The 25,717-nt window shown below is 43.4% G+C and overlaps 1 protein-coding gene across 1 annotated transcript in view; it reads left to right on the top strand.

Annotated features, from left to right (window-relative positions):
* The window catches only part of CDH13 (cadherin 13), a 1,013,556-nt gene that overhangs the window by 427,674 nt on the left and 560,165 nt on the right, over positions 1-25,717 (top strand). The window lies entirely within an intron of this gene.

Genomic DNA, 25,717 nt, shown 5'->3' with positions numbered 1-25,717 from the left:
TTTTTTTGCAGTACCTGGGCCTCTCACTGTTGTGGCCTCTCCCGTTGCGGAGCACAGGCTCCGGATGCACAGGCTCAGTGGCCATGGCTCACGGGCCCAGCCGCTCCGTGGCATGTGGGATCTTCCCGGACCGGGGCATGAACCCGTGTCCCCTGCATCGGCAGGCGGACTCTCAACCACTGCGCCACCAGGGAAGCCCTGTCCTCTATATTTATGAGTCTGTTTTTGTTTCATAGATACGTTTGCTTGTGTCCTATTTTATATTGCACGTATAAATGATACCATATGATATTTGTCTTTCTCTTTCTGACTTCCTTCACTTAGTATAATAATCTCTAGGTCTATCCATGTTTCTGAAAATGGCATTATTTCATTCTTTTTAATGGCTGAGTAATATTCTGTTGTATATATACATAAATACATATATGTATATATGTATGTATACATAGCATATCTTCTTTATCCATTCATCTGTCGATGGACATTTAGGTTATTTCCATATCTTGGGTATTGTAAATAGCGCTGCTATGAACATAGGGGTGCATGTATCTTTTCAAATTAAATTTTTGTCTGGGTATATGCCCAGGAGTGGGATTGCTGGATCGTACGGCAACTCTATTTTTAGTTTTTTGAGAAACTTCCATGCTGTTTTCCATGGTGGCTATATCAATTTACATTTCCACCAACAGTATAAGAGGGTTCCCTTTTGTCCACACCCTCTCTAGCATTTGTTATTTGTAGGCTTTTTAATGATGGCCATTCTGACGGGTGTGAGGTGGTACCTCATTGTAGTTTTGATTTGCATTTCTCTGATGATTAGCGATGATGAGCATCTTTTCATGTGCCTATTCTGGGCTTCTGTCTTACAAAGTGAAAAGGTGCTATTGTAAGAATAAAGTTTTAAATGCCCTTTAGAGCTTCTCTAAAGAAGTTTGGTCTTTTATAAGATTCAACATGTTTAAAGCTATGTATATGTTCTCATCTGATATTTTAAGTTTTTATAGATTGGAAAATACTTCAAGTGAGTAAATAAGCTCTGTGGCAAGTTTCTTGCTAGCATTTAGAAGCTGGTGGGTAATGATTACTAATATATATAGAAGTTTAGAACAGTGCTTAACCAACTGCAGCCCACATGCCAAACGTGGCCCACTACCTGATCCTACCAATGGAGTTTCATTGAAACGTAGTCGTGCCCATTCATTGATTTATTGCCTATGGCTGCTTTGGTGCCAAGACAGAGTTGAGTAGATGTAGCAGAAACAGTACGGCCCAGGGGAATTCCCTGGTGGTCCAGTGGTTAGGACTTCACACTCTCAGTGCTAAGGGCCTGGGTTCAATCCCTGGTAGGAGAACTAAGATCCCCCAAGCCGCGTGGCGTGACCAAATAAATAAATAGATAAGTCTTAAGAAAAAAAAAAGAAAGAAAGAAACAGTATGGCCCGCAAAGCCTAAAATATTTACTATCTGGTCGTTTACAGACAAAATTTGCTGACACTTAGAGTTTTACAAATGACTTTCCATCTCTATAGATTTAAATCTAAATACACATTTGGTTAAATATCACAGGAGTCTGAAAGGTGGGTATCATCCCCCTGGTACAGATGTGTAAACTAAGATGCACAGCTTGTAAATGGCAAAGCCAAGGATTAATTCCAGCCCACTAACGCCACCTCCCATATCTGGTCATGAACTCTTAGCCTTTCAGTCCTTCATCAGTTTTACTTTACTAAGATGTTTTCCACTGTATAATTAACGTCCTGACTACACCATTTAATCATCCGTCAAGCACCTCCTGTGGGGCAGGCACTGCTCTCTGCACTAGGGCACAGCCGTGGACACTTCTGCCATCGTATAGCTTACATTCCAGATGTTGTGCATAAACCTCACGAGTTCCCGGGGTCCTTATCACGCTCACCCACTCCGTCACTCTGGCTCACCAAGTGTGATCATGTATGGTGCCAAGTTCGGCCGCTGCAATAGTGAACCACATGGATTGGTTCCCCGCACCCCGACCCCTGGAAGTAGGAGAAGAAATTCACAGTCCAGTGGGACATGGCCTTTAGGGCACACCCTCGATTTCTAGAATGTGATACAGACCAGAGATATCATGAAATATAGTATGATGGCTTATTTACATGCCTTTCTATCTCATGATTTTGCTCTAAGGGCTACAATTAGGAGCTGTGATCTGTGTAAACTGAGTCAAAAGTGTGCGGAAATTATGTAGATAAGTACATCTTAAATTTTGACGTGCATATGGGTTTTAATGTGGGGATCTTTTGAAAATTCAGGTTTTGATTCCATGTCTCTGGGGTGTGGTCTAGGGTTCTAACAAGCTCCCAGGTGATGCTCTGAGGTCCTTGCTTTGAGTAGCAAGATACCGGTGAACAGTCCAGGTTCCTCTAAAAACCTCTCAAATTTGATGCTAGAAGCATGGAACAGGGCTGGGTTCTCAGATTTAAAGACCAGGGTTTGAGCAGGCAAGCTCCATTGTGGATGAAAACCAAAATCACCCCCTGCAGACTTGAGACGTTGGTTGGTAGTCATTCACCCCACTCACCAGTTTTCTCTTCTCTCTTGCTAGCTCCCCCTCTTCCTTAATTTTAGCCTCCTCCTTGCCCCCAGCCCATCCCACAGCCTGTTCTGTGGTTCAGACCACGGAAGCCAAACCCCTGGTGGAGGTGCTAATAAGACTTTCTGTTTTCTCTGCTCAAGTTCAAGTGAGGAAAGACAGCAGCATTTCCAGTGCAGACTCTTCACTCCCGGTAATTCTGTCAGACTGACTCGCACGTCTTCCCAGCCTGTCTGCTCAGGCTGCACAAGCTGGTGATTAAAACTTAGAGCAATGATTAGACCCTTTACTTTCAAAACAGATTTGGTTTCCAGACCAGACGTCAACATTCATTATAATACAGACTAATAAAAACAAATCTGGGAACTTTTTTTTTTTTAAGTTTTTGTGTCGTGAAGCCTGTAACAGCATTAAAACCATTTTGGGGGAAAAAAAATTTATGATCCCCCAGAAAAATACTCAGTGAACATTCCCTTCTGTTTCCCATCCAAATATATTGCACATATATGCACATAGTGGAGACAAAAGTTTGTACTATAATTTTTTCCACTTATTTTATGATGAGCATTTTTTATATTGCTCCATGATCTTCTTATTTTTAAAGGCTGCACAATATTTCTTCTAGTTGACAAACCAATGTGTTTGTAAACTTAAATAGTTCTCCTTTGTGGAATATATCAGTGGTCTCCTTTCTTTCTTTCTTTCTTCCTTTCTTTCATCTTCCCTCCTTCCTTTTTCCTCCCTCCCTCCCTCCCTTCCTTCCTTCCTCCCTTCCTTCCTTCCTACCTCCCTCTCTTTTCTCTGTCTCCCATCTTTGCCTCTTTCTCTCTCCCTACTTCCTCTTTCATCATCTTCTACTATCAAAAAAACAGTGTGCCATGAACATTCAATAACTCTTTCCCTTAAGTTGAATTATTTCCTTACGATACATTCTCAGCCAGCAGTAGGATAAGTGTTTTGTTTTTTTTTTTCCCTTCAGTATAGTCTGAGAAGCCCAGTGACCCAATCAGCATGGTGTTGCCATTCTCTATGAAAACCTCAGAGGGTGACACCCTAAACACATTTTATGTCTACCAGGCCAAATGGGTAGGTGTTACATTAATTCCAGCCCCTTATACCTGCGTTCATTCCTGGGATATTGGAATGAGTCTCGACTGGAAGTTTAGTCAGCTCAAACCAGATCCCCATGCTTACTGCACAAGTACTTTCTGTTCCCACTTCCCTCTAAATATACAGTGTAGATATTAGTGCCTCAATACATAAGGTTATCCTGGAGAATAAATCTGTTAGAATATTAGCTTATTGAGGGACATTCTTTTTTCTGTTTGGTTCACTACTGTATCCCCAGCATCTAGAACAGTGCATAGCACATGGTAGGTGTTGAATAGATGTTTGTTTCATGAATCATTAAAAAAAATAAGATCAGAAACAATGTAGAAAAGTGAAAGATATCTTTACTCCAAAGAGTTTAAAGCAGTGGTTCTTAAGGCTTTGGAGGACAAATGCATCCCTCACATCTGTGTGTTAACAGATAGAATTTTACAAATAATTTTTATAGGTCCAAAGAATCTGGAAGCTTTCCCATGGACACCAGGCAGTGTTGGCATTAAGAATCCCTGGTAAAAGAACCTCTACGTTCTAATTTATTTGCCGTCATCCTACCAAGCAGAACTTTGAAATAATAGTAATCCATACCTAATGGCTCATTCAGTCTTTATTATAGTCTGTCAAGATAGGCAGTAATATTCCTATTTTACAGAAACAAATCCCAGATTCAGAAAGATTCAAAAGACTAAATCAAAGTGACACACCTACTAAATGCAGAGCGGGAACTAGAACCCGGGTCCTCTAATTCAAGCCCAGCCCGGTTTCAGTTAAATGCCTCCATTGACCCTGCATTGATTTGCACAACCTTTGTCTTCTTAGCATTTGATTGATGGTTATTGTTAGTGCAGATAATTTGGGCTTCTTTGTAATGATCAAGACGTTTATACAAGGCAAGGTCTCAGACGATTAGGCCAAGGCGGGTGCTAATGCCACTCTCAGTTTCATCTGGAAATACCTAACTAGAGTTCATTAACTTGTCAACACTAGTTCCTTTTGAGCACCATACTGATACAATAAAATAGTGCAATCGATAGAAAACTTCAGCAGGCTTCATCTGTCTTCTTTTGTTACTCCTTTTTCTTTCTTTCTTCATCTTTTATTACTACCTTTTTTCCTGCCACTTTAAAATCGTTGTGCTTCTCATTAGCTGTGCAATTCTGTTTTATTGGAAATCCAGGTACATCTAGCTTTTCCCAGACCACCCCCATTATTGCCCCGAAGAGAGGGAAGCTAACCTTATCTGGGCTCACTGAGTAAATCTGGACTCTGCTGTGAGATTGCTAATACAGTAAATGAATTTTTCTTAAGTATAACGTGGCTTACTAACTATGTGGAAGACGATCTGGAAGCTTTGCAGAAGCTAAATAGTTCTCTGAGCTGATAGGGGAAGGCACTGTGGTTACCATCTACTGATGGGAATGTGAGAGTGAGAATGGTTATAAAAATGCCTTATTTTTTCTTCGTCCTTAATATTGCTCACTTAGTTACATTGGGAATTCTGGGGCTCATTCAACCTCTTTCTACAAAAGAAACACTCACACTTTGCCTATTCCTGGTGAGATGAACTTCGTGTTCTATTTCTCCCTCATTCCCTGCTCAGTTTCTGTCTCCTCCAAAACTTATTACATCATAGGAGTAATTGACTCTTTGACATGGATTTCTCCCGTTGGGCACATCTGGATTTGTTCCGAGGAAACACCATGTTTACTTTAATATGATGACTTTACCAACATCATCATGTTGGATTAGTCCAACCATCATGAATTATCACATGAGTCCATAGCTCTCTCTGAGAGCACCCTGGAGACCAAATAGGAAACTAAGCATTATCCCAGAGAGAAGGCTCACTCAGGGATCTGCATATTTCAACAATTTCCCTGTTCTTGGAGAAGTTCTCTAACAGCTCCTGGAATGCAAGATGGAAAGCATCCTCTCTCTACCATAGTTAAAGGACTGATCACGGAAATGAAAGTGCAATTACAGAAAAATTACCCCGGGGCCATGACCACATTTCATGAGCATTTTATTGCCATCACGACTCATGATTTCAATTTTCAGGACTGAGACTCTCTGCTGAAGCCCAATTTAAATCCTTAATATGAGAGTCTGTGCTTTACAGTCACGTGTCAATGCAGAGTCAATCAATTGGGGTTTAGTTCCCTGGGCCTGACCACAGTTATGTGCTGGGAGGGAACCAACAGGGTCGCATATGTAAATGGTACTGTGCTAATCAAGTGTGATATTTTCTGTTTTACTTCTGATCAACCACAAGACTAGATTTAAGACTACTGTTCAGTTTGAACTTGAAAGTGATGATTTTTACACCAGAATTCTTAATATCTGAGTTTTAGTTTAAAGGAAAAAGTGCTGATGCCTTTGAAAGTCAGGGCCATGCTGAAGTGTTTTCCAATTCTCATTAAAAAAAAAAAAAATCCTCTGAGCACTTTTGGAAATAAAAAAATCTTGTCCTGTGAATAATGTCAAAATCGAGTGTACCTCTGGAGAAATATTGATATAAAACCAAATCAATACGTCCCCACTTGTTACTGACTCTCTGTGTTGCTTTGGACAAGTTGTTTAACTTTTCTGAGCCTCAGTTTTGCTCAACAAAAGTTAATACTGCCATATAGATGGGAGATTCAGTTGCCTTTGTTTTTATGTTTAAAAACAAGCATTTAGTCTAACAGATATGAAACCTTCCTGCACATATATTCACACAGTCCAAGAGCCATTACGTTTCATATAATGAGAATGTACGATTCTTGGCAATCCGGTAATCTGGAATTGCCTCTAAGCTATTACACTGCTGACCTTTTTTTCTGAGTTTGGCCCTTTGTGCACCTCAAAAAGATTTAATAGTGTTCAAGATTATGAGATTGCTGCCATATACAGCATTGCTATTCTTCAAAAAATAAGACTTTGCAGGCTGAAAAGTCAAAGAATCAGTGTAGACATGCATGATCGACGTCTTTAAAATAATTAAAACCATTTCAAAATTGCATCAGAGGTACTATAGCAGGGTTTTAGGAGTCATCTCACTGGTACAGCCAGTACCCTGCTAATTGCCAGGGACAGTCCGGCTGCCTGGGTGACAACTTCTCCCTCCCTGTCTTCCATAACTCGCTTGACTGGGATGATCAAGGAGGGCTTCTGGGAGGAGGTGGCATCTTTGGAATTTAAGTGGGAAGGACATTCCAGGTAAGATGGATGCTATGGGGTAATATACAAAAGCAGGAAAACATTAAACCTGTTCGGTGATCACGGTGCAGTAGCATTTGATCTAAAGTAGGTGATTCCATTAGAGAAAGAAAATTAGAAAAGTTGTCTGAGCTCCAGTTTTAGAGAGCCTTGAATGTCAGGCTAAGAGGATAGAGTAGACCACACTATAAGCAAAGAAGAACCATGACTTCATCTGCTAGTTTCTTCTTATAACACATATCCACTGAGTACCTATTCCTGTGCTACCTTAAAGATAACCTTTGGTAAATAGTTCAGAATGCCTAGTCTAGAAGCATATCTAGATGGACTGAAGGAGGATGAGGCTATAGGGCAAGAGGAGAAACAAGTTAGGAGGCTATTGGAATGGTCCAGGTGAGAAATTTCACTGGTCCCAAGGATCTGGCACATACAGTAGAAAGTGGTCCTGGGGACCAAACTGAAGAGCATGGCCTCAAGAAACATCCTTTGTTTGGTAGTTTCAGTGCTTGTGTTGGGACTTAAGAGTCCCTCCCAACATATATATATCTTCAACTTATCACAGTTTACCTTCAAATAATACTGTGGTGTTTCACATATGGTGTAAGAACCTTACAAACAGTGTACTTCCATGTCCCCCTTCCCCAGCCTTTGCGGTATGGCTGTTACACGATTTACTTTATCGTATGTTGTAGATAAACCCCACAACACATTGTTATTTCTGCTTTAACCAATCAGTTACCTTTTCAATTACTTGTTCAATCACCTTACATAAAAAAATAGAAAAAAAAGTTCTATTTCCCCACATATCCACCATTTATCATGTTTGTGTAGATCCATATTTCCTTCTGATATCCTTTTCCTTCCAACTAAAGGACTATTTAGCATTCTTTGTGGTGCTCTTCTGCTGGTGTTGAATTCTTTCACCTTTTGTCTATATGAAAAAGTGTTCATTTCACTTTTAATTTTGGGAGATATTTTCATCAGGCTTGGAATTCCCGATTGATGTTTTTTCTTTGAGTGTTTTAAAGATTTGCTCCATAGTCTTCTAACTTGCGTTGTTTCTGGCAAGACATCAGCTGTCATCCTTATTTTTCTCCTCTGTTTGTAATGTGTCTTTCCCCCACCACCCATGCCCAGCTCCTTTTAAGATTTCATTTTTATTACTAGTTTGAAACATTTTGCTTATGATAAGAAACATTTTGAGGAGTGAATCAGGAGGGTGTTGAAACAGATAAGATGTGAGCACTAGGAAAAGAGACTAAGTAAATGTGAGCCTGCACAGATTAATTGAAACTGATAGTTGCTTCTTTGAGTCCAGTACTAACTATCTCTACAGGTGTGAAGGAGAAATATCACTACAGAATGTGCCCTAAATGTACCCTAAAAGAAAAGTAGTAGCCAACACTTGAAGAACACTGTATGTGCATATTTGTGTGGGTTTGTACACACACACACACACACACACACACACACAACACCACCAACAACCCTATGGCATAGGTACTATTACAGTATCCATTTTATACATATTAAAACTGTTGCGCAGAATGGTTCAATAGCTTTAGCACATCGCCGGTAAGTGGCAGAGCTGGGATTTGAACACAGATCATCAAATTAACAGTAGTGCCTTCAACCACTGTTTTAAACTGCCTCTTCCAGTAAATGGCAGCCAGGTATATCAGAAGCAAGATATTGACAGATTTACGGGGCACCTTTGTTATAAATATTCCACGTTAAAGGGGAAGAAGATGCTGCTTCTTGGACCTGGAAGATGCTACTTTCGGAGCAGTGACCTCCTGTCTGATCTTCCAGCCTCTGGCTTAGATATTGATGTTCCTTCAAATATACAGTGTCCATAATCTTAGAGACTAGACATCTAGCTACACACCGTAGTGTCTACTCATGGTTGCTACCCAGTGTGCCCAACACAAAATAGAAATTTCTGCAGGTGGAAGGCAAGGAGTTCACAAACATGTTTGAACTCAGGCATCAGCCCATTTATAAGGCATGAGAAAGAAAGGAAAAACACCAAAATTCTTGTAATTTCTCTGGCCTACCTATTGTACTGATAATGACAGTCATCATTTACTGAGAATCTTCTAGGAGCTAAGTACTTTACTTCTAATCGTTAGAGTAAGGACCCACACTGCTACTGTTACAAACCTTATGTTTCTTTCAACTGTGAACTATTCTTTGCAAACTACTTAACCTTGCTGTACCTCAGTTTCCTCATCCACATCATGAGGTTAATACGAGTAGCTACCAAAATGCTGTTTTGAAGATTAAATGAGATGATGTATCTATAAAGTGCCTAGGATAGTGCCAGGCACCTGCCAAGCATTCAGTAAGTATATGATGCTAGTATTATTACCTCCGTTGTTTCTTCTACCTGGGAGTCCCTGCTTTGTCCATCCAAACCTTAACCGTCCTGCAAAATCAAGTCAGCATTTAGCCTGCCACCCTGATCACTTCACTCAGGCACAACCTCCGTTTCTGCTAACAGTCAGTAAACACAGCCCGAGCTTCTCAATTGATTGTATTCCTCCACTTAGGCTCATTTTGCCTTTTCAACTAGATTGATTCATCATTCATTGAATTCATGTGTCGTCTGAGCACCAACCAGGTACCAAGGACTGTTCTGGTTTACCTTTCTTATTAACTGGTCTAGGGTTAGACCGGTAGATAAGAAAGGTAAGAAGCAAATCTCTGCCTCATGGATTTATGTATTGATGTGGGGAGGGGGAGGGTACAGACAAAAAATAATATGAATAAGCAAAGCATGTGGCATGTTAGATGGTAACAATGATATGGATATAAATAAAGCATAGAAGAGAGATAGGAAGTGTTGGAGGATATCATGCAGTCTTCAGCATTGGAGTCAGGGAAGACTTGGGTGAAGGAAGAGTACAAGCCGTGGAGACCCAGGTGCAGAGCTGCCCTGGATGAGGATACAGCAGGTACAAGGGCCCTGAGGTGGGAATGTTCATGGTCAAAGGAACATCAGGGTTAGTGTGGCTGGAGTGGAGTCGGCAGAGGGCAGAGTTGTAGGATAGAAGGTTGACAGGTGAAGGAGGTGGGGCAGATTAAATGGTGCCTCACAGCCCCTTGTAATGGACTCGCCCTCCACTTTGATGTGAGAGCCACTGGATGTCCTGAGTGAAGGGATCACTGAGGCAGGAGCCATATCTTATAAGTGATGAACCAATATTAGAGCAGAGTTTGGAGTTGACAAAGCATCCTCACAGCCTTCATGGAACCCTGTGCGGGCAGGATTATCCCACCCATTTCAGAGGTGAGGAAGCCGCTGCTCAGAGGGGAGTTGTAAAGTCCCTACTGTCATGCAGCTTTGGTGGCACAGGCAGGGTAGAAACCAAGATTCCCCAACTTCCAGCCCAAGAAGGCTCGACAGCAGGTAGAAGTTGAGCCCCACTGGTGTTCCTAGGTTGAATCCAATGGTCCTATAGTCCTCTTCACCGATTCCTCCGTCTACCTCCTCTGGCTTCTTCCCCTCCTGTGTCTAACTAGCTCTAAAGCGCCCCTGGAGGAAGAACTTAGGGCTGGCTTATGCCAGGTGGGCAGAGCCGGGGTACAAGAGACTTGACAGTACCTTCATGTGAATTAGAAACAGCCATCCCCTCGAGGGCCACAGTCCCCATGGGCATAAGGTTGCATTAACACAGGGTGAATTTCAGCCCTTGCCCACCTCCTCCAAGGGCCTTTGCGCAGTACGCAACCTTCACCACTGTAAATGACAGGCTGATACCTCTTCATGAATTTCTGTATTTCACACGTCAATGTAACACAGTGGAGGTCACATAAAGGTACTCAGTGAATCATGAGTGACTGAATTCTTTCTCGTTTTTCATCTCCTAATGTGATGAAGACACTATTTGTCAGCCTATGGTATAGGATATAAATTATGGCACACTTTTTTTTGAGCATATACTATATGTCAGCGCGAGTCTAGGCACTGGGGATATGACTACAAAAAACTGACAAAAATCCCTGTGTTGATGGGTCTTACATTCTAGTGGAGGAGACAAGTAATCAATGAGATAAATCAACATAAGTATGGCAGAGAAGAGAAAAATAAAGCATGGAACGGGGTACAAAGTTTTAGTGAGCTCCAGAAATGCTGACTAGACCAGCCACGGCAGCCTTCACAGAGAGGTTGATGTTTGAGCAAAGATCTGAATGAAGAGAAAGAGGTACCGTGGTAGACAGAATAATGGCCCCCAAGATGTCCACATCATAATCCTTGGAACCTGTGATGCCACCTCAGGGCAAAAGCAACTTTGCAGATGGGATTAAATTAAGAATTTTGTATTTGGGAGATTATCCTGGCTTATCCTTGTGGGCCTAGATAATCACAAGAGTCCTTCTCAGAGGGAAGCAGGAGGCCAGAGACAGAGATTTGAGGATGCTTCAGTGCTGGCTTTGAAGATGGAGGAAGGGGCCACAAGCCCAGAAATGTCAGGGGCCTCTAGAAAGTGGGAAAGAGGAGGAAACAGATTCTCCTCTAGGGGCTCAGGAAGAAACACAGCCCTGACCACACCTTGATTTTAGCCCAGTGAGACCTGTTTGGGATGTCTGCCCCCCAGAACTGGAAGATAACAAATTTGTGTCGTTTTAAGCCACTGAGTTTGTTGTACCCTGTTGTTGCTGTATTATAGGAAACTAATACAGCAACTGTGTAAATATCTGGGGAAAGAGCATTCCAGGCAGGGAAAGCAGGAGGTGCAAAGGTCCTGAGGTGGAATGTACCTGCTGTACTCCATGATGCCAGTATGAGTAGACTGGGCCAGAGTGAGTCAAGGGGACTTGAGGTACAGGGGGCCAGGGGCTGGGGGAAGATTATGTAAAACATTGCAGGCCACACTGGTTTTACTCCAAATGCCAGGAGGCCCTACTGGAAGCTATCAAGCAGAGAATTGTTGTCATCCAGTTCATGTTCTAACAGGACCACTCTGACTGCTGTGGGGGGTGATATAGGGGGTATGGAGTCAAGGGCAGAAGCTGGGAGACCAGTTAGGAGGCTTTTGCTATAATCCAGGCAAAAGAGGTTGTTAGCTTGGACCAGGGTGGTGGCAGCTGGGAAAGGGTGACAGAGTGAGAAACAGTCAAATTCTGAATATATATTGAAGATGCAGCCCATAGACCAGATAAAGGATAAATGTAATACATGTTAAGTTTAACTGGAAGAGATCCTGAATACAGTTTTCAGTAGTTAAAAATTTAATGTGGAAAGGTGGCACACACAGAAGGCCAGAAGTAGAATGGATAATAATCCAGTCTCCAAATAAAATGCACTAGGTTCAAATCCTGGCTCCTCCACTCGCCAGAAGTATGTCCTTGAGCAACTTTTTTGGGCCTTAGTTTCCTGATCTGTAGCATGGGAGTATAATGGTACCTGCAGAGACTGTATGAACATTAAAGAGAAAAATGCTTTGTAAGACCTAGTGTCTAACCCATAGTAAGTACTCAAAAAATGTTCTTTCTCATCATCTAGAACTCACTGATTTTCAGAGATATTTTTCTATTTGTAAAATGCTTGAAGAATTTAATGTGGAGAAGTATTTGAAAACAAATGAAATCTCTCCCTTCCTGTGGGGCATGTTCACAGAATAGCTGGGATGCTAACACGTTTCTCTTGGTCCCGTAATAGATTTCCCGTGCTCCATTATCAACTAGTTGCTGTATCTGTCAATCCTGGCTTTGAAAAAGGAGGCTGATCCTTCAGCCTTTTAAGGAAGAATGAGTGTTACATGGCAACTGAATATTTATAACACACTGTCCTCTTTTTAAAGCAGTTGTTTTACCCTCCCAACATCAAACCACGGAGCCCAAGGAAACCTCAGATGTTGGAGAATATCAAATATGGTCTCTTTTCCTCTTTTTCCTGGTAGATCTGACACACCTTTGAACCTTCAAAGGCCGCAGTAATCAGTGATGTAGGGAGACGTGCGACATTACGTGCATCATTGTGAAGACGAATTTCTTAATGTGAATGGCGTAGTGTGGAATAGCGGTTGGGGCTGAATTAAAATGTGAGGATCTGTAACTCAACAAAAAACACAGAACAAAGGGAGGAGAGAGACATGGAACAGGCTGATGAAAGACACATTGCTGATTCGGGACTTCACTGAAGAGAGCTAGATAAAAGGGAGATATTGCTTAAGTAGGCTCATGTAATCCTGGTATCTTAATTAAAATGTTTTTAACAAAAGAGGAAGAGGAATAGTACTGAAAGTTTGGGGGAGGTTCAATGAACGAAAATAAATTACAGAGGGGAAGAAAAGAGGATGATTTAGGTTAAATGTTGAGAATAACTCCTTAAGCAAAATAATCTTGAGTTTCAGTCATAAAGGATATTTGAAAATCGGTTGGACAAAGGAGGCAATCGACTTTGTGGCCAGAGTGGGAAACAGCTTTCTAATTTTAGAGTTTGCAGCCGTAACATCAAGAAGTAACAAAAAGAAAGAAAGCAGATAAAAACAGGAGGAACAAGGGTCTCAAAAATTGACTAAATCCAGAGAATGAGTCCTGGTGATATGTACTTTTCCCTTTTCTTACGTACAGGACACTGCCTTAAATGTCCTCCCTCCATTACTTTATCTGAGACAGGAACACGCTGTTCCCCCTGCTATTGGGAACGTTTGATTAGGGGCCCTCCTTTCCCTGGATCACCATAAGATTCTGCCTGAGAAGCTGGTTTAAGAAAGTAAAGAAGCACTTGGTTTTGGACCTGATAAAGTCACACAGGGTTTTTCTCTGAGTCCATCCTAGAATAACCCAGAGGCATCCATCATCACCCAGTCTCTCGGGCACATGTGAAGCCAAACCTCATTTGCAGGGTGGCTGTACCATCCACAGCCACAGCCAGCACGGTCTTCTGCCATTTAATGAGGCAGTTCAGCTGCAAGGGAGGGGAGAGCGATGTCCCGTCCAATCCGATGATTAAATGCATCAGGTGTTATGTAAAAATGAAAGAGTTTCCTCTTCTGTGAGGTTGCCTTACGGAATGGAAAACTCAAAAACTCCTTTGGAAAAAGAAGAAAAGAGATACTACCAGCTTGCCATCTGCTATTTGATGGCGTTCATTAAACAAATAGATAGTTATTAAATAACCTTTATTATTAAAGTTTAAAAGTTAAAGCATGCATTTGCATACTAGTGCGACCTGGCAGAAGAAAGCCAGAGTTAACAGAGACTATCCAGTAACTACTATGTACCCTGAACTGGAGGATGACACGCATAGTATATAATAGGCGCCTGTGGTGGGTGGTGTATGTGTGTGTTTCTGCGTGTTATCAGTCAGGTAGACAGGACTAGAGGTGAGTGAGAAGAGAAGAGCCAGGTTAGAGGAACACAGGACAATGAAGGTGTAAAGTCACCAGAGAGTCTGGCAAGTTTGGGCAAAAGCAGTATGGTTGGAGCTATAGGAGTTGCGGCCAGAGAGATGTGTTGGAACCACTTGGGGATGCTCAGCCATGGCAAGATCAAATCTGTTTCCAGTGGTGATTGGGGGTTTGGCAACATGGGACGGGTCCTTTACAACGTTCATCAACTTTGACCTAGTAACCCCATTTTTGCTAGTCCATTCTAAGGAATCCTGTTTAGAGAAAAACAAACAAGTAAGCAAAGAAAACTTTACATACAATGATATTTTATTTGCATTTTAATAACAGAATTGGAAGAACCTAAACGTATGGGCATAACATCAGGGGAATGGTTAAATGCGGGCTGATGCATCCCCATGATGTATTGTGCAGCTACCAAATGATGTTTACAAAATTTGCAACATGGGCGAGAAGAAAACTTGCTATTTATCATTAGGTTCAAAACACAAGATACAAAATTATTCAGACCAATTTCAACTTGAGCAAAAAGTATATTAAAACCAGGAAGGAAGAATTAATTTACTCACAACCCTGTATCAGACCAACAGAAATACTATTCTATATAGTATATATTTAGAATAGTATTTCTGTTGGTCTGATACAGGGTTGTGAGTAAATGAATTCTTTTTTTTTTTGTACTGATTGTAAATAGAATAGGTTCATTATAGAAACTTCAGAAAATATATTAAAATACTATTTGCCCCCAAATTCTTATCTCAGTGTCTGCTTCTGGGAAGACCAGACTAAGAGTGTTGAGGTCCTGGTTGTGATTCTACTATCCAGGGGGCTCTTATATAAAAAGGAACAATGAGTCATGAAGAACCTGCAGGTGAGCTACAGGAGAGTAGACAACATGTCAGGGAACATGGTTCTAGAGAAGGAAGGGATATATTCCAGGGAAAATCCCCTGGGTGGAATCTGTAGGAGTTGGCAACCACTTGGGAGTGCAGTATGGCGGAAACGAAGTAAACCATCCATAGGAAATAAGCGTCTAGCCCTTCAACAGCTGAGAAAAGGGAAGCCAGAAACCTTATGGGTTTGGGCAAGAGTGGGTGGAAGGACAGGACTCAATTTGATTTAAGACATGTTGTGTTTGAGGTACCCACAGGATAGTCACTATCATTAATTGTGAAACTTGCACTGGAAAAGCATTTGACGAACGCCCAATACGTACGCGCTGAATTGCAAAGCATTGTTTTTCCACATGGGGGTTTTCTAACAGGCACTTTCTTTGAAGGCCAATCACACATTTATGAGCTCATGCCAACCAGAAAGCTTGGGATCTGGGCTACGTGCTCACGCATACTGAATACATACTGAGATGAATACAGCTGTTGAGGCTGGACTACATATGTGTGTTAGAAAAATAAGCCCATCTGTAACACTCTGCAAGATGCCTCCAGGTGTTCAGAAGTAGCTCTTTAACATGAATATTTTATCAATGCCAGGGCAGATAAAGGAAAATTGTCTCCATTATATTCCCATCACCGTCACACGTGGTTGAATGGACCTCTAACTAAAGAATGTAAATATGTTTAAAACATTTTTCACCTCTTTTGAAACCAGCAAGTTCTGATTTGTGTTGTTACTGCTCCTGCTAGATTCATGAAATATTTCGAAGGCAATTCCGTCTTGGAAGTGTGATTTGGCAAATTTTCATCCAAAGCGTTTGCCTTTATTTATTTATTTTTCAGCTAGCAGTTCTAACATGGGGAAATTGATGTTTTAGAGTAAGTGGTAGAATATGTGTGGGCGGGGGGAGGGTGTTTTACTTGTGTTTTATTTTTAAGTCCAACTTTTCAAGTAAGGATAACAAATATCATGAAGGAAAGTTTATTTAAGAAAATGTGTTCTGCAGGGGTGGCCCCTCAGCTCTGACAGGGCAAGGTCAAAGACAAGGTCAGATCCCAGACTTTTGCTTAAAACCATTCAGGGGCTTCTCATGGTCCTCAGGATTCAGAACAGTCCCATGAGAATGGAAGAGGCCTGCCCTCTCCTCCCCTTCCAGCCTTTCCCAAAGCTTCTGGAGCCCTACCCTCTGCTTCAGCCCTTCTGGTCTTTGGCCATGTTCTGCCTCTGTGCCCTTTCACTTGCTGGTCCCTGGCCAGGAACTCTCTCTCCTCCTCGTATCCCTGGATGAACCCCGCTTGGCCTTCAGGTCTCAGCTCAGTTGTCATTTCTTCCAGAAAGCTGTGGTCTTCTGCCGGGCAGTCCAAGGGGTGAATTTTCTAAAAAATTTCTATAGACTCAGTGACTTCACAAAGCACTGAAGGGCCAAAGAATCCAAACAGTGTGTGGTGATTGTCTTGTTACAGAGGCTATTTTTGGCTTGAGGAGGAAATCAACATGGAATCATAGGCATCTTATTCATGTACTTATCAGACATAACTGTGGAGCAGATACCCTGAACCAGGCACTATGCTAAGCCCATTACCTGGATTATCCAGGTAATGGACGCATGCTATGTGCCTGGCCTTGTACTGGGAACCGGGGGACACAGCGGCAAACCAGGAAGACGTGCTGCCTGGCCTCATGGAGCTGGTAGCCTGTGCGGAAGGCAGACATTGATAAACACTGAATGGATGTGTGATTAATGAGAAGCTGAATAAGAGCTCTGGATGTAACGGGCAGGCTGCAGGCAACCCCCCCCCCCCAGCAAAAGAGACTAAAGGAGTCTAGAAGGGGTGCTTGAGCTGGGAGTACACGGATGCATCCGGGGGGTCAACCAGGCACAAGAAGGGAGGAATGATGAGGAACAACAGTAGGTGGAAAGCCCTGAAGCCAGCATTTGCGACCTGAGGATGCCGAGGAGGCTCGTGCTGCAGAAGCACAGCCCAGGAGGACAGTAAGGGCTCCTGAAGTCGGAGCGCCATTGGGAGCCAAGCCTGCTGGCCCTCGCTGGCCTTGGTAACATTGGCGGCTTCATCCTTTCGCAAGGGGAAGCAAATAACGGCATTAATGAGAGGAAGGAGAATGTTTCAGAAGATCTATTTGGCTGCTGGACAGAGAACTTCTGGAGTCATCACTCAAATTGCAAACTCCTCTGGTAAAACTTTCTTTTCTCTGTTGATTACTTTGGCCAAAGCCATTTCTTTTCCACCCTAAACATACTTAACAGAAATGACCGTCACATTTATTTTTATTGGGAATTTATTACTTCTTTGGTGCTAATCATTCAGATGCTCTGCTATGGACTGTCAGTCACTGTGAGGTTTCTTGTTTTGGGATCAGACATCCCCAGAGCCCCTGATAGTGACTCGTTACTAGAGAAATCATTTCTGATGTCACTGGTGGTCACTTCTGGAAAACCGTGGTGCCTGGGGACTCTCGGGAACAGTGGTCTGCACCCATTTCTCCCAGCTGTGTGCCAGCAGGCCTTGAAAAGCAGGTGTGGCATAATTTACTATAGTAGATTGGCTTCGCCGCACCCTAGGAGTCCACCAGCCATCATCTCCCCACCCCACCCCAGCTTTAAAATTAGCTCCACAATACACATTTCCATACTAATGGACAATTTCCATATCGCCCCATTTTATTGTCAGCATAACTCTGTCCTGTAAACCTGCAACAGATGACTCAGGTCAGCTGACATTTGGCCTCCAGAATATTGGGAAAATAGATAGCTGGAAATGATGCAAACTTACTATATTGGCCCTCCGACTTCCTAAATTTGCCACTGAAAGTTTGGTGTTTGTGGACTGTTTCTTCCGTTAAGTAGGCAAACTTCAGCCCCAGAAGGTAATAAAGCAAACTTTAAATCTCATCCCAGGTACAGCAACGCTGGCTGAATGGTGCATTTGATTGCATATGAAATACGAACTGAGCAGCACAGAACCCTCCTCCCAGCACCTTTCAGCACATTGAGATCAGCTGCAAGAATGGGATAAATTGGAGATTGATTTCTGCTGCTCCATTCATTTGCAGAAATTTACAGACAATTAAACTGTCCCCCTGCAGTAAAGGTATAGCCGCTCCCTTTAGCCGGAGGCTGATTGACATTTGCTACGTATCCTCTGCGATAGTTAGAGTTGTGATTCTCCAGTTATACTTGAGTAAGGAGCTCTCTCCACGCACAGCCCTGGGGAGGTGAGTAGCATCCTGCTTGGATCAGAGGCCTGCGTTCCCATCTCTCACTTAAGAGCTAAGTGACTTCGGATAAGTCTCTTATATCTTTGAACCTCAGGAAAACAGGCATGGTGGTTCTACCTGTGAGTTCTTGGATGTATTAAATGAGATAATGTCACAGTGTGCCTAGCACAGTGCCTGGCACATAATAGCTACTCACTAAATAGCAGTGTTTCCTTTGGCAGACTCAGTGAGTCCAGGGCCACAATGCCAAGTATATTTTAGGATTAGAAAGGTAAAAAAGGAATAGGCTGTGACCTTCAGACTTGAGTCCAGAACCCAGGCTTCAAACTCATCAAAGGAATAATTCTCATGATCTTTCAACCAGACATGGAATTCAAACTCAAAGCATCATACCTTTGCACGAAACCGGTAAAGGCTCCCCGCTGCCTGGGAAGCACATCAGACCTTCCCAACATGATCTACAAGACTGTCCACAGTCAGGCCAGGCTGAAAAGTCTCAGGTGGCACTGCCCTCCCTGCACTCCCTGCTTCAGCCAGAGGGATGCTGCCAGCATCTACGATGCTTTTCCCTGTTAAAATAACTTCTCTTAGCACATAATTTTGCCCAAAAGTTACAGAGTTGGAGAGAGAACAAAGGCAGTGGCTTGTGGCTTCTTTATAAAATTGTTGCTCTTTTTCTCTCGCATTTATTACCTAATGCAGAGACATGAGCTAGGGCGGGCACATATGAGTTCTCTGGCCACTTCCTGCCCCTTTGGGTGTTGGCTCATGAGGGCCCTCTGCCAGGTAGCAAGACAGGTCCGAGCTGCTGTCTGGCCTTGGGTTCACTGTGAAGAGGGCAGGGCTATTCCTCTCAAATCTCACTACTTTCTTGGAGTGGCTCTTGGAAGACTTTTCAGCCCTCAGCTGGACGTGGAGGGAGGCAGCAGTGACAGCCAAAACATGGAGAGCGGTCCCAGCTGTAGAACACCAGTCTGGGCCCAAACCTTTCTGTTCCCCTTCACTTCTGGGACACCAGCCCAGTTCGTCTCTACCCTGGACAGCTCTTGCCTTGACGGTGTCCTAGGTGGTTTCCCTGGGAACAAACCTTGCGACTCAGAGATCTTTGTGGAGAAGGGGAGGGGTGTCTGCATCCACAGAGAGATGAGGGCAGCAGGAGGGGGCAGTGGGAAGAGGTGAACGGAGGAGACACGGACTGCGATTACAGCAGGGCTCTTGGCCAGCCTGGGGCCAGTTGGGACTCTGGGTGCCCCCGACCATGGTCGCACCTGGAGGCGGGGGGCTGGCCTTACACACCCCTTACCACTAACTGTATCCCTTTCTGCTTCATGATCTTCAAATCAACTATGAAGTGGAGGCAGAGTCCATGAAAATACTGTGAAAACATACTGTGATTCCCTTTTATGACATGTCTGGAGAAGGCAGATGTGTACAGACAGGAAGTAGATTGATGGTTGCCGGCGGCTGGAGCTTAGAACAGGGGAGTGAGCATATGGGCATGAGGTTTCTTTGGAGGCTGGTGGAAATGTTCTAAAATTAGTTTGTGGTGATGATCACACAACTCTGTAAACTTCCTGATAATCGTTGCATTGCCCCCTTAAAATGGGTAAATGTAACGGTACTTAAACTGTACCTAGATAATACATTAAAAATACTGTGGGAAGGAAGGAGGATAGAGGGACTCCAACCAGGGAAAGTTGACCCCCAACTCTCCTTCTCCCCAGATCGAAAGCTCAGATTTGCATTTCAGGAGGAATCTCAGTGCTCTGTGAAGACAGGGTTGGAAAAAAGAAACCCAACAGATAAACATTTCTTTACTCTAACCCTGAAAATCTGTTCGTCACAAGGCAGCCAACATGAAATATGTGTGTGTAGATATATATGTAAATGTAAGTGGGTTCATGTCATTCTTCAGCTTAAAACCCGCCCAGAAAAAGAAACAAACAAAACACCTTCCCATGACCCACATCTCACGCAGAGTAAAAGCCCAAGGGCTCTCTGCAGTCTATGTGGCTGGCCACGCAGGGTCTGAATTCCCTTTACCAGCTCCCTGGACTGTCTCCCCCGCTCTTCCAGGCCAGGCCTCCCTGCAGCGCACACTTGCCAGGGTCTGTTCCTGCTGCTGCTGGTGCCTTGTCCTGCCACAGGGTGCCTTCCTTGCTTCATCCTCCAAGGCCGCCTTCCCAGTGGGCCCGTCCCGGCCTCCCCTCCTCTGTGCACAGTGAGCCCTCCCTGCGTATCTGTTCTCCTGGACCGTGTTCATTGTCTGTCTCCTCCATCTAGAATGTGAGCTGCATGAGGGCACTGCACTCTCCCAGATGCCGAGAATTACTCCTGGCAGGAAGGAAGGGATCCACAGATAGTTTCTGAAGAAATGAATGAATGAAAATAAATCCACTCTTTCTCTCCTTGTCACGTTCTTCATCCTTTCTGCTTCCTCCTTCCCTTGGCCCCCATCCTCCCCTCCCACCCCCAACCCCTCCCCTGTCCCTCACAGTTGCAGGGGCCTCCTCATTATTTCCAAGGTGCTCTTTGGGACTGTGTGATGTAGCATGAAACTTGCTTTTAATGCACTGCCAATTTCTCCTGAGATTGAGAATCAGGGAGGAAAGCAAATGAGACTGTAAACCCCAACACCCTTCGACAGAAAGACACAGGCCCCAGTCAGCCCATGGGAGACGAGAGATATTTATGTAAGGGTGACAATTCCCTGTAGTAAAACGCTGCATGAGTGAGTCTGCCAGAGGACAGAGTTCTGCCCTTTGACTGAAGCAAGATTGGATGAGGCGCCCGCAAGCCTCCGGCTTTTCCAGGCTCAAAGACGTGGATGGATCATTGGTCACCGACTGAAGGCGCATGGCTAGTCGTGCACTTGCCTCTGCGTGCCCCGTGTCTGCGTGTGTTCTTGTGGCTGAGGGAACTGTGTTGGTTTGCAGGGGGAAGGTGTGTTGTGTGTGTCCTTGGGTCTAGGCATGTGATGTGTGTCTGTTGCATGTGCATCTGTTAATGAGTGTGTGTGTGTCAGTGTATGTGTGTGACCCTATCAAATGGATTCTGAGTGTGTACACGTGCACGAGTGCATGAGTGTTTGTGTTTGGTGAGAGAGAACTTTGATGTAAGTGTGCATGTGTCTAGTAGTCTAGAAATCTGGAGGTGGCTGCGTGTCTGCAAGTGTCTGTTTAAGATCTGGCGTCAGGCCACCCACAGCTGAATTACTCACTCCTAAAAGGCACCGAGTGGCTTGTCTTCATTTCCTCACATCCGCTGCCCTGGTATGAATAAGACCATCCTTCACTTTTGTGCTATTCTTTGGAGAGTGCAGACCACCTTCAAGTGCCATTTCTCATTTCATTCTGATAACCAAGAGCACAGGAGAGTTATCGTCATTTACAAACGAGAAATTCCCCTTAAAGCCCTCCCTGTCCTCTCTGGGGCTGGTCGTGCCGTTGATCCACTCCCTTCCCACCGCCTTCAGCCATCCGTCTCCCTCTGGGGTCACCTCCCGTCTGTGTCTTCATTCACCCAATTCTATGGCTGCCTGCCTCTGACCCCCGCCTCGCAGCCCAGCACCCTTCCTGGTCTCCCCTTGAGCTGACAAACTTCCAACTTCTTCCAGCTTCTTTCTTTCCTCACCAAAGCCCTCACTTCTCATTGGTTCCTCTGACCCTGGACCCTAACACAGTCTTAAAGTTGTCTTCCTAAAGTCCTCAGTTACCTGTTCATCGTCAGCCCGACAGCCTCCTCATAGTGTTCAGCCTGTTGGAGGGGACGCCTGAGTTGTGTGATATGGCCGTGCACTCTCTCCTTTTTGAAATCCTCATCTCTTTGTCCTTTTGGTTTTCCTCCTTTTGCCACCTAACCTTTCTTTGGCCTTTGCTGGCCTTTTAGAAACTCATCGGATGATTGAGTTCCTCCCTTTTCCCTCCACATAACCTGGATGGTGTCAGCTCCTCCTTCACGTCTAGCTGCTCTTGTACGTGAGTGACACTTCTTGTCCCCATTCATCTCTCCCTCCCGAATGCAGCTACTTATACAGCCTCTAGAAAACTATGTTGGCTGCCCTCAAAGTCACAACACCCATCATCTGTGCCCAGAACTGCCTTTTTCCTATTTACCCACTGTCTTGTGTCGGCTGAAAAAAAAGATGCACAACTTAAAAGTTGAAAGTTATGTTTTATATGGTGAACATTCTTAGGACTTCAAGCCCAGAGACAGCATCTCAGATATAGGCTGAGAAAACTGTTCGGAAGAGGAAGGGGGGGAAGCCAGGATATAGAGGAGGTTTTTCAACAACACCAGGTAGTTGGAACAAAAGGTTACTGTTAATAAAAGAAAACTAGATATCTCAAGTTAAGGGATTTAGCACTTTTCTATGTATGGGAAGATGCAAGAGTCTGGGTTCACTGAAATCATTCCTTTGATATGCACCTCAGCTATCTGGGGCCAGCATCCTGTGTGAGTTTCCTTGGGCTGCACCATCCAGGCAGCTATAACGTGCTGGCTAGATCCTTTATTTACTGATATAGCAGGCAGTGTTTTACTTCTCACTTGGTAATGGCAACACCAGAAGACAGGGAGTCCTAACACAGCCTCTCCTTTAGCCTGATGCTCTGTTCTTTCCCACACCTCTGTCTCTTCTTCTGTAAACATCTCTTGAATTAGTCACATACTTTTAAACCTCACTGCTTCCATCTTGTCTTTCTTTGAGGTTACGGCCACATCCTGTTGCATTCAAAGGCTTCACATTATAGATTGACAGATACAAACAAACACACACATGCCTAGATGTGCATATGGTATTTGTCAATCAAATTAGATGCTGTGGCTCCCCCATGGCCCCAGTCACAGAAAAGCACTTGGCCTCAGAGCACACAGACAGACTTATTACCACAGACCTGACCAAAGGTAGACATCTGTCCACAAACACGTAGTTAATAGAGACACACATAAATCACAAAGACAGAAGTGGAGCCGCAGACATAGAATCATGGTCATGGACCAATTTTTTGTTGAGGTCCCTGCCATTGTAACACAAAAAAAGTTGAGTTGGAAGAAAAAGGATGCCCCAGTCCTGCCCACCATGGTGGGCTCAGAGAGTCCTGTGCACACGGAGGCCTCTCTACAATGGGTCACTCTACCTCCACCCCCTCCTTTCCGGATGCTGTTTCCTATCCTGAGACTCAGAGCCTCCTGCTTCTCTTCGAAGGTACTTTAGAGCCAGGGAGTTTACACAGGTGTCCTTATTACCAAGCTGCTGGGCTATGAGGGGGAAGGAAATGGATTGGCAGTGTGGGGCTTCAGTAGCTGGTAAGCTGGGAGGACGCCAGAGGTAGAAATGGGGACTCAGGAACCTTACCTCTCTGGTCACCTGTCACCCATTCACAGGCTTGCAAACACAAGTAAGTCCTGTACTGCAAACAATGGGATGTTTGTTACTGACAATGAGTATGCTTTTCATTACTTTACATACGTTTTCACACATACCGTCATAATGAATGGAAACCTACTTTTGCTCTTATTATAGGATAGAATCACCAATCCCTTACATTTGCATAGGACTTTAAATGTTTTCAAAGTGCTTTCCTAGACTTTCCTTCATACAAGCTTCAAGATTTTTTTTATTGTAAATAAGATTCGTATATTGCACGTATTTTGCATGTTTTCTGTTCTTTTCATATTCCCTAATAAGCCTCTTTACAGATGTTATACATCAGTGTTTTATGGATGTAATCCACTCTGTTTTTCATTGTCTTCTCACTGTCCCATTCTCTCTTTCTTTCTCTGCTGTTTTCTACGTGGTTGGGGTTGGGTTATTTATTTATTTATTTGGTTGGTGTGTTGGTTGGTTGTTTTTTTTAAAATTTATTTTATTTATTTATTTTTGGCTATGTTACGTCTCCGTTGCTGTGCAGACTTTCTCTAGTTGCGGCGAGCGGGGGCTACTCTTCGTTGCGGTCCACGGGCTTCTCATTGTGGTGGCTTCTCTTGTTGTGGAGCACGGGCTCTAGGCACACGGGCTTCAGTAGTTGTGGCACACAGGCTTAGTTGCTCTGTGGCATGTGGGATCTTCCCGGACCAGGGCTCGAACCCATGTCTCTTGCATTGGCAGGCAGATTCTTAACCACTGTGCCACCAGGGAAGTCCCCAAGCAGTCTTTTATTTGGACTTATTCATTGAGGTTTTGAATATTATTCTTCTATGTTCAGTATAGTTTATATAAAGTAGAGGGCAGCCAATATGGTATTCCGTATTTTCCTACACATATTATCTTACATATTCTCTCAGCTAATTAGGTGAATTGCAGCAATTTATATAACGTCTCAGAGCTTAACATTTCTCATTGGTTAAGGACGGCTAGGATGTACTTGAGAAGTTTATCGCAAATATTAGCAAAGACACCTGTAAAGTGCATAGCACATGGCCCAACACATGTTTAATAAATTGTTGTTATTATAATAGTTTGTGGTTGTGATTGTGGAAGCAGTCAAATGATGATCATAGTGGTTAGAACGTGGTCTTTACAACTGCCTTATTGGTGACCGCCTAAGAGTGTCTCCTGCTGATGGACCCAAATTTAACCTTCTCCTGCAATTGAACATTCAGGTGGTTTGCCATTTTTGCTCTTTATAAATAGTGTCTCACTAAACATCTTCCTGCTTTCAGTTTTTTCCTCTTTTGAATTTAGCATTTGGATGTATTCCTAGGAGTGAGATTACAGAGTGAAGGGATATGTACACTTGTAAGGTTCTTGAGAAATAAATACTGCCTGATTACTTTCCACAAGAATAACATCAGTTTACAATCTGACCAAAATCAAGAGAAAGACTATATACATTTTCATAGCCTTCTCTGGTCTTGTTTCCTACTTGACTTTTCTTATATAGAATTTCCTTTAAAATTATTATATATTGGGACTTCCCTGGTGGTCCAGTCGTTAAGACTCTGCGCTCCCAGTGCAGGGGATCTGGGTTCGATCCCAGGTCAGGGAACTAAATCCCCGCATGCTGCAGCTAAAGATGCCTCATGCCACAACTAAAGATCCCATGTGCCACAACTAAGACCCGCTGCAGCCAAATAAATAAGTAGATATTTTTTAAAATAATAAAAATAAAACTATCATATACGTATAAAGCCATATCACTATCATATAACATATATACATGTACATGCATACACTTTTATGGAGCATGGGTCAGTGATGGTGTTTAAATATAATTTGCCACATGATTTTCATAGGAACTTATTGTCCAGAGTTTGAGATGCTTGCTTTTGGTGGTACCTCAGGTAATCTTAGTGTGTGGTATTGAATATGATTGGTTTATATATTGAAAATGATATCCCATTTTTAATT

Source organism: Monodon monoceros, unplaced genomic scaffold (assembly GCF_005190385.1).
Source record: "Monodon monoceros isolate NGI ecotype Baffin Bay Population unplaced genomic scaffold, NGI_Narwhal_1 Super_Scaffold_10, whole genome shotgun sequence".
In the NCBI taxonomy this organism is placed as follows: domain Eukaryota; kingdom Metazoa; phylum Chordata; class Mammalia; order Artiodactyla; family Monodontidae; genus Monodon; species Monodon monoceros.
This window is presented reverse-complemented; position numbering and strand designations above follow the sequence as displayed.